This window comes from Biomphalaria glabrata, chromosome 8 (genome assembly GCF_947242115.1).
Source record: "Biomphalaria glabrata chromosome 8, xgBioGlab47.1, whole genome shotgun sequence".
In the NCBI taxonomy this organism is placed as follows: domain Eukaryota; kingdom Metazoa; phylum Mollusca; class Gastropoda; family Planorbidae; genus Biomphalaria; species Biomphalaria glabrata.
Window position 1 is genome coordinate 13,361,647 of NC_074718.1, and position 10,256 is coordinate 13,371,902.

Sequence of the window (10,256 nt, forward strand, 5' to 3'; positions counted from 1 at the left end):
AAAATAATAGAATTTTTTATTTATTTATTGAAGGTTCATAATTTTTGTAACTCAAGAAGTTCATTGAAAAATAAGTAAACTCCAAAGTATCAAGATGCATATGGACCAGGGAAGGGGTACAGTTATAACCATGAGAAAAAGCTAATTTATTGATAACTATTCCTAAGAAGCAGCTCCACCCTTGTGGGGCTGTCAATAAAACTACTAGTGAGACAGAATTGTTACTGAGTGTCTGTTCCATACAAAAAAAATATTCTGAGGAATTTGTTTTGTGTAAACTATATGATTAATTGTTACTGTTGATCTAACCTGTTATCTAGCCATGTTATGAAGTGAGTTTGTTAAATTTGCAACAGTACTAAATTTTTTTTTTCTCAACATATCCCATTCAAAAATGAAATTAATATTTTAATTAGTGAGAGCAAGGAATTATCTTTAAAAAAAACTTTATTCTTATCACTCAGCATATAAAAACAAATATGATTGGGGTGATATCCCCTCACAAACTATACTAACATGTATCCAGTACATATAGAATTAATGCTTTTAACTCTTTTTTTCTTTTTATTCTCTTGGCCTTTTAAAATAAATCTGCTGTAAGATGTTTCATCTGTATCTCAGGTTTTGTAGATTAGTGTCATCCAAGATACTGTCAACATCTTTCCAAAAAACCCTGTTTTAGCAAGTAATAATAAATATTGAAAAAAATTGAAATTTTCAAAATGTAATTATCTATAAATTATAAAATTACTGAATGTGACAATTAAATGTTATTACCTAAAACTCAGCTGATAAGTTTTGGTTGCTGCAAGTCAATGACAGTTGAAATCTTTTCAAGTACCACATGACTTATCTTTTAAGTAAAGAATGATTCTAGCAGAGTGCAACAGAATATGAAGTCTATAATCCACTTATCTTACAATTCTTACTTTAAGACTTGCTAAGTTTAACAGTATAGATGAAAATTTCAAACAACATTCACACACGAAACACATTCACAACTAGCGCTCTATGAATTTGACTTCTATGTACTTCTCAATGACGACAGCCGATCTTGTAACACTCTGACTGAAAGTGGGATAAAGGAGTTTTTAAATCTTTCTGTTTTAGTCCTAATTGGAAAGGAGACAACCACTTCGTTCAGATCTTATGTAACAGTGGTTTAATGGATGCAGGTTAAGAATCGAGAGTGTTTTGGAAAGGCATCTTTCTTCAAGAGATGGTAATTGTATTCGAGTGATATGCAATGCTTTTTTAATTAGTCTATTTAATCTATGTCTTTGTGCCAGTGAAGTATTACCATACCAGCAGGTGATGGCAAAATTAATTAGACTGCTGAAGGTTGCTGTATACAAAAGTTTAATAATTGTTTTGTCGATGTTAAATTTCTTAGCTTTCTGAGATAGAAGAGTCGCTGGTGAATTTTTGTTTAGAGGTTTTGACAGTGTTCACTCCATTTCAGTTTGTTGTTGATGGTTGTTCCTAGATATTTATATTCTTGTTATCTTCTTATTCTTGGAATTGAGAAGATTTGTTCCTTAATATTTTACCTTAAATTTGAAATTGTGTGAAGTTTCCTGCTCTTCCTTCATTGTCAAAAGTGTTGCTTAGTTTGAGTTGATCCTCTTCAGTCACCAAGCCATCAATTGGATGAAGGTTACAGTCTAAGAGGTTTTTAAAAGTTCTCACTCAGAAGCTGGCTAACACAATTATTAACAGGAGTCCCCTAAACTCTGAGTGTTGTCGGAGTCTTAAAGTTGTGTGAGAAGCTGGCTAACACAATTATTGACAGGAGTTGTCGGAGACACTTCCTTAAAAGTTGTGGAGTAAGTTGTGCCTGAATTTCTAATATTACCAAGTGCCCCTAGAAATCTTGTGTTGACTCACCTAAAGTTTACCTATTTCCATACAATTTCCCACCAAAAGATGATGGCAGGGTGGGCATGGACAGACATGAGGCCTAAAAGAGTTCAATGGCGAAGTACTGTTGTGACCTTATACTATACTGACAGTCAAAAGGACAAAGTCAACAAATGAAAAATTAACCTCATTAAAGTGTGACCCATCAATGGTCTAGACATCCCAAACAAATGTTACTGTCTCTGGTATTGTATAGAGTCTCTGCCACCTGTACATTGGATATGACTGCCATCTCAATAAGCCATTTGTGCAACTAAGAGGCATGAGTCTTAGCAACAGAAGTGTATGTTCCTTTAAAATGAACCTGAAAAAAGATGTCCTGCTTTTTCTACTGAAACTTGGGGTAATGGGCATCATTTATTTCTGCATGACAGATACAGATTGATTTGAATTATCCTATTTTCTTTTCAAAGGTGCACTTCAGATTAGCTTTCTATTGTCTGTAACTTGTAATAAGTGTAGCTTCCCTGGCATGCTCCTGATTGACTCTTCTAGTGTGAAGGGCTTAATTCTTTCTCCGCAGCCTACAAGCGTTTCAGCCTAATTTGCAAAGTGAACCACAAAATGCTGCTACAATAAAGAGCATTGTGTTGCCTGCAGAATTGATGTTTACAACTTGTACCAAGAATAAGAGAGGTGCTACAAGTTATACTCCTGCAAAAGTTTTTTCATGTTTTTCATATGCTTTTTCAACTTAGCATTTATTGTCATCTTGGTTGTCACTATACCCAACATTGTACAATAGTTGAAAGAGAATCAGTTACTTTCATTGCAGTGTTGAAGGAGATAATCAATGTTACAAACGTTTGTTCATATATAACTGCCACAGATGAAAAATCTAAGACGATAAGTTTTCTGATATACAACATGCTCACATCACTGCCTAGCATGCTAATGATGTCTGCGGAAATATATTGACAACATTTCTATAATCAGATATATATTTTTCAAAATATTTAATTCAAAAACGTAGTTTATAAATAATATTATTGCAAAAGGATAGTAAAATAGGACTTGAATAAAATAGTTAAAACCCAGCAAAGTACACAGAATTAATTAAAATTTAATAAAATTATATAGAGAGATTTAAGGATAATTTCTGCAACTTGGGATCACATTTATATACCTGGCCAGACTTTTGTGTTGCAAAGGCACTAGATCAAGACTAAAAGAATATTTCAAGGGTTTTAAATACAGACACCTAAAACTGATAGGAAGAGAGAGACAGAAACTAAACGTACAGAAATAATAGAGGCGACTCACAGACCTATATAAAATATGGACCGTAAAACCTGACAGCAATGAATAATGAATACACTACAACCCTATGGAATAAATAAATGCTTGTGGTTTTTGTGAACTGCGATTGGTTGGGAATCTGTCAAAGTTAAATTACCTCAAGAGTCTGTACCTCAGCTACAATCTTTTTATTTTTAAAAGCAATCATCTCCTTTTTGGATTTTGAGCATGTCACCCAGTACTGGTAGTTCAGATTACTAGACAGGCTCTGTGTAAGAAAAAAAAAATGGCAATGAAAAACTAATGACAATTTAATAAATTTAATGAATCATGATAATAACGAATGTCTCACAAGGGAAATTTATTTCAGAAATCTTCTTAAAAACGTTAACATAAAAAAATAATTTAATAATTCACTACAAAATAAATAAAGTTATTAAAATAATATTCAATTGGAATTTCAGCATTACAAAAAATTATGTCATGTTGTTACTATATTTTTATATGTAGTTGAAGGGAAGCCTAAAAGGGATATATATAATCTAGAATTACTTTAACAATAACATGAAAATATACTATAACTACATAATTTCTTTTATTTATGTGCATATCTTTAAAACTAAGAATTGCTAAAAGTACAAGAAAAAATATTGTGCGGAAATGCAAATGTTTTAGACATAATTTAGCCTAATTGATTGAAAAAGAAATAGGAATTGAATTTGTAGATTTTAAACAGAGAAAATTGTATACACATTGGAAAGCAATATTATAACAATAGTAGTTTAGTTCATTTGAATATTTAATATTTTTACGACCTTAAGCACTTTACAACCTTTTGTGGTTTTGTATAAATTACAGACATCCCTTCAAAAAAGAAGATGATTACATCATATGCATATTATTCTCTTATTACTTACATCATATTGCTTAGCAGGATTGAGAGGATTAAGTCTCTGAATATGACATACTGTACACATGCTGCAATGTAAACAAGACAGTCGTTTTTACATTCGCCCATAACATTACATGGACATGTATGAAGTAAAAGGATTCATTAATTTTTGTTAGGCTTTTCACGATGTCTGAGATGAGACTGGTAATCAGCTGGACACTAGACGTATGTCTGGTTTATAGAGGCTCGGACAATACACATGAGAGCAGGTCTTTTCTGATTGCGATGATTTAGCTAGTTGTTAAATATTGGTGTGAGGGAAACAGAGTTCACCATGGTGGACATGATATGTTTGAACAATAGTAGTAACCAAAAAATGTGTAGAACCATATAGGGTGGGGAGAGATAGTGGATAATAATAATGAGCATCTATTGTGAGATGACATAAATTTGTTATTGTGGCAAGTCAACCTGTTTAGTGGTGGTGGAGGAGAGGGAGAGAGACTCTAAGACTCTTAACAGAGTTTAAGTCACTGATTAACATGCATGACTAGATTCACACATGAAATGGGTTATATAAATATCTTCTCTTTTGAAGTAACATCTTTAATCTATAAGATAAGACTAAAATGAACCAACCATGTAACATCTGCCAACATTATCAAGTATCATACTAAATATTAAAATAATAAATAAAATATGTTGGGAGTGTATGGCTGTTCCAACTGATGATATAGTCGATTGGGAGTCAGAAAGAATAAAATCATATTTTATCAAATAGCGTCTCTATAGATTTCCTCTACTGGCTATAGATTTTTTTAGGAAAATGTGGAGACATTGGTTATTTAATTCAGAATATATTTTATAGATGCATCAGCTAGCATAAATATATATGTTTCCTCTACCGTCTTATTAAAATGTCTACCATTCTTAAAAGCTGGTAACTCTGACTCTACCCTATCTATGGTCGCTAGTCTGGCCAAGTCCAGTATAAGAAAAAGGTATGGAATAGGCCTATTTAGTCACTGTAAGTGGTTTACCATAAGTGGTGTCTACCATATATTGCAGGTAATTTTTTAAAATCTTTTTTTTCAATCTCATAACTTAATAATAATATTAATATTGTTATTTAATGATAAAATTAAAGACATGCAAAAGAAAAATGTATCTTTAAAAAAATGGGTATATTTGTATGTATTTTTTAATGTAATAAAATACAAAGGCAAGAAAACATAATTTAATTAATAAATATTAAGTTAAAAAACATATACTCCATTAAATATACAAAACTCTATACTTAACTAAATATCTTTTATCTTTAAAAATTGACATTAAATAAATAGGCATTTAAATACATAAAAATAATAAACATTAAATGTTATTTAAGATATTAAAAAGCATGCAAGAAAAAAAATCAAATAGTCAAATAGATCTAATCTGAATATATTGTAAGATGAAATATTAATCAAAGTGTAAGATAGCATGTATGTGTTTGCATCATGAAATAAAGGTTCTAATAAAAGCCATGAATATTTTGTTTTGTTGTGGTTTGGTGAGAATGTATAGATGTCTCTTTGCAGTAGTGTAGCGGCTAAAGGCATTTCTGCAGTTGCGGCCCATTTATGTTTTATCTTTTTTCATCAGCTCCATATGCTGCTATTTAAAAAAAGGATATGGTAGCTATAAGTACAAGTTCTTTATCCTTCTCTTATTATATATCTGTAGCTATAAGTACAAGTTCTTTATCCTTCTCTTATTATATATCTTATAATCATAATGTAAACTAAAATATTAGTAATAAATGTTATATACTAATTAATTTTTTATTTATTTTTTTTAGCAAAAATCAATAGTTGCTTACCTTGGAGTCACCATCCAAAAACATCGGAAAATTTTCTTCATGAGTGATCATAAAAGAAGTGACTTGTTTTCTCATATTCCTATGTTGGTCCTCAGTTAAAAAGATAATTTGACTAATTGCCCTAAAAAAAACAGTTGCCATCAGCAGCTATTTTAATGATCATCCTTTTTTGTTTAATCATTTCCTTTTCCAGTTGTGGAAATGTTATGGGCAATGATGTTGTGTAATTTCTAATGATGGTGTCATATCAGGGCGTTTTGCGATGGTGGTGATTTGTGGCATTGACATACTTTCTTTTGCTGTCAAAATGGGTGCAACTAGTGAGTGGTTGTGATAGTAGTTGATGGCATTGCTCCTGTTTCAGGTGGTGCTGCTTGTGCTGCTTTTTAAATCATAGTCAGTAGATATTGGCCTGTATAAAGTAGCAATGTTTTTGAATATTTAATGAAATCTTTTTTGATACACAGTGTTCTTAAATAAAAACTCCATCAAGTGTCCAAAGATGTGATGCCTTTTGTTGCCAGCTTTCGGTATGTTCCATACATCTAACTTCTCTCCAGAGCCTCTCAATGTGTTGAGTGTGAGCTTTTGTCTCTGGATTGAAAAAATTGTAAGAGTGGTTTACAGTTAGATGGTGATATCCTTCGCTGTTCAAGCAGTCGCAAGAACGCCAGCAATCACTCATGATGGTGGTTCCGATTTGTATGATTTGTAAAAGTTTCCTTTGTTCTGTCTTTCACAGGTACAACGAAACACTTTTTGTATCTTGCTCGATGCCTCTAAAGAACCACCTACCTCTTAAATCAATTTCAACAATTTTTCCCTCACCTCCTAGCATTTCAAAATTAGTGTGAACATTGTGTTCGCACACTTCCCTTAAAAAAGATGACCAGTCTATGATGGTTTTCCTTGATAATTTTAGTTCTAGTTGAAGAAAGTCTACACGAGGAAATTGCATGGTTACCCAAAAGGCAACAAATTTACAAACAATGTTTTTTGGTATCTTGACTTTTTCAAAAAAAAAGAGCCTGTGTGTTGTAATACTTTAAAGTTGCAAGGAACACTTCTTCTTCTTCTTCTTTAACTGTCAGGTAGAGTTGAGCCTTCAGCTCTTGAAACTCTAGGCCAGCAAAAGTAAACAAGAGCTCCCTCTCACCGGCCTGAATGAGAACAGTGTCCGACTCACGACAAGAGACCGCGTACACTACTAAAACCCACGCCATTTTCCTTTTCTATACCAGGCTAACCATGCGAGACACACAAAGACATTTCATATTTGGATTAATTTTTTTTATTCTTTTAGTACACCAAAAGGTGCAAAGCATTTTTTCACTTTAAACACCATGGCTATATAAATTTTTTTTTAAATGAATTTTCTTCATCACACATATTTAAGAAATCTTGAAGTGAATAAACACAATCTTGACATGATGTAGCCATAATGTAATTTAATCTTCGTTGTTTTTATAATAATAAATATAATATGTATATCTTTAAATGACTGCTTAATGCACAGAGTTAAATAGATATACCAGTAGGCCTGACACACACAAACTGTAATTGAACAAAAAAAAATAGTAAAATTATTGAATGAAAAACAATGCATAATATAAAAATAAGCAATATCTACAACAAGGTAGAGAAAGTAATGATAGGGCTGAAGAGTGGAAGGGAACTTCTATTATTAACAGATTCGGGAAATGTTACAATGGCATCACAGTTAGTAACCTTGTGATGGCTCCAAATAGGGATGGGGCGATGAAAATCAAAGACTATATCACATCTCTTTAATGAGATGAAAGAGCTTCAAGATCAAATAATATGTCACTACTTCTGTGGACCACATAGGGGAGGGGGACTAGAATCTATGACAATCAGAGTGTGAGCAGGTCAGGAGGCGCTGGAGACTTTTTGCTCAACAAGTAGGCAGATGTTAGCGCTACTGGGTGGGCTCAATCTGTGCACCTCTGTCTGCGACCAAGGGCAAGGGGCTAGAGTTGCCTAAGCAACCAGACAACTAGACTAACCTAACTAAGAAGAAGCAATTACGAAACTTTAGTTTAGGATATAAATAAAACAAAGTGGTACTTTATTTACATAAAATCAAAAAAAAAATCAATAATAAAGTATGTCTCTACACTAAACTTGACAAAACCAAAGCAACTATTCGAAAACACTCTACTCTAGTTCTACGCTACTACCATAATTGACACTAACAACTTTTTTTCCCACTATTGGCACTATCTGAATTACAACTTGCTACACTAAACCAACTATATTTACTAGATCTATATATCCACGTTAAACCCACCTTAAAATACCAACAATAACTAGTCCAGATTTACGCCCAATTAAAAATGTAATACCAAAATACTAAAACACCCTTTACAACAGAAACTAGATCTATTCTATATGAACAGTCAAAGGCAGCAATAACAAAATATTGTGGCCTCAGTTGCAGCAGTAAACTGTAAATAAAGCAGGAAGTATAGCACTATACAGCTGATAATTGTGCAATGAACAATTTATAAGACTAATTTTACCTTTTCAGCAAGCACAGCTTGGTACGCAGTAAAAGTATTTATTCTATTTCAGCAAAACAGATACAGTCCGACTATGTGCGTCTTCAATCATGCATGATGTTCGCAAGCTTTGGCTACTAACATATATTCACAGACTGACATCAAGAAATCTATAGCTATTTACATTTTATATCTATATTATAATGCTAGGTGTTTTTTTTTGTAAATCGTTTATGTAATATTTAAAAATTAAAATGTTTCAGAATTCAAAATGTATTGAACGAAAAAGTTTTTGTTTTTTTATTCAGTTTTTCAACATTTCGCTTCATGTTTTAAATTATATATTTTTTAAAATACATTCCAAATTTAAAATAATTATATATATGAAATAAATAACATAATTGTGCATATCTGTTAAAAATTTCATTCAAATATCTCTATTGCTCACAAAGTTATGACTACTTTAAGTGTCTACATAATTTGTCGTTTTTCCGACGTCATTCAAACTGTTTTGTAATTTAAAAAATAATTTTGTTTTAACTTCTAACTCAGGATTATATATAATAAATGCATAACACATAATCATGCTTTTATGTTCAAAATTTCATTTAAATATCTCTCTAATGGTTATAAATTTATGAGCACTTCAAGAGTCAACATATTTTTTTGTCGTTTTTCGACATGCCATCCAACATTTATCTAAGATAATAAAAAATTGATTTAACTTCTAGCTCAGGATTATATATAATAAATAAATAACAAATAATCATGCATTTGTGTTAAAAGTTTCAACCAAATATCTCTATTGGTTTAAAAGTTATAAACATTTATGTACAGAAATGTATTTTGTTTCTATCGTTTTTCAACACCTACCCCAACATTAACGGCTTAAAACAAAAAAGTGTTAATAGACATAGATGGTTTAAAATTTAAATAATTATCAGAACATGATTGTGCATATCTGTTGAAAATTTCATTAAGTTATCTTCAAGAGTTAAAAAGTTATAGCATTTTTAGTGTACAAACTCCTTCTTTCGGTCACAAAAATTGATTTTTTTAATAGACGAATTTTCCGACACTAAAATGATCATAACTCATGCTCTAATTAACTTAGAAGCATAAATGAGGTATCACTGAACTCCATTCAAAAAGATCTATCTAACTATACTGGTTTCATTTAGATTCAAATAATTTGATTTTTTTATCAAAGTACCTAACTATAGACACTATAGTCACTATAATAGTAGTATAGCCTGCAATTACAAAAAAATAAACAAACACAAGAAAAATAAGAAGTAGACCTAGTCTAGTGCATACACAAAATATAGGCATGAGGTAATAACAATTACCTTCATTTAGCCATGCATTAATGATACATGATAACAATAAACATCTAATGATCTAGGCCTAGGCTCCACAAAGCCGCCATCATGGAATGCTGGGTTGGGCGCAGCCATCTTTTACATTAAAATTAGAACAAACTGCCAACTTATTAGAGCAGCTATTCCAACAATAAAAATAATACTTTTAGAAACAAAAGATAATGAAATATTTACACATAAAGACATAATATAGAACAAAAGTAATAAGGGGATCATTAAGGATGGTGGGGGGTGATGCTATCCGAATTAATGGAGCTTCCGGTTCCATCATAGACAATGGCTAATTAATTAGCCGGTGATGTGAGGGCACTAATCCGACTACATCTAAACTATCAAAACAATCTAACAACAATCAATCCTAATTAAAATATATCAAGTAAAAATAAAACAATTTCTCAACTTACAAGCAGCCCACACAGAGAACGTCTACACAGGAACAA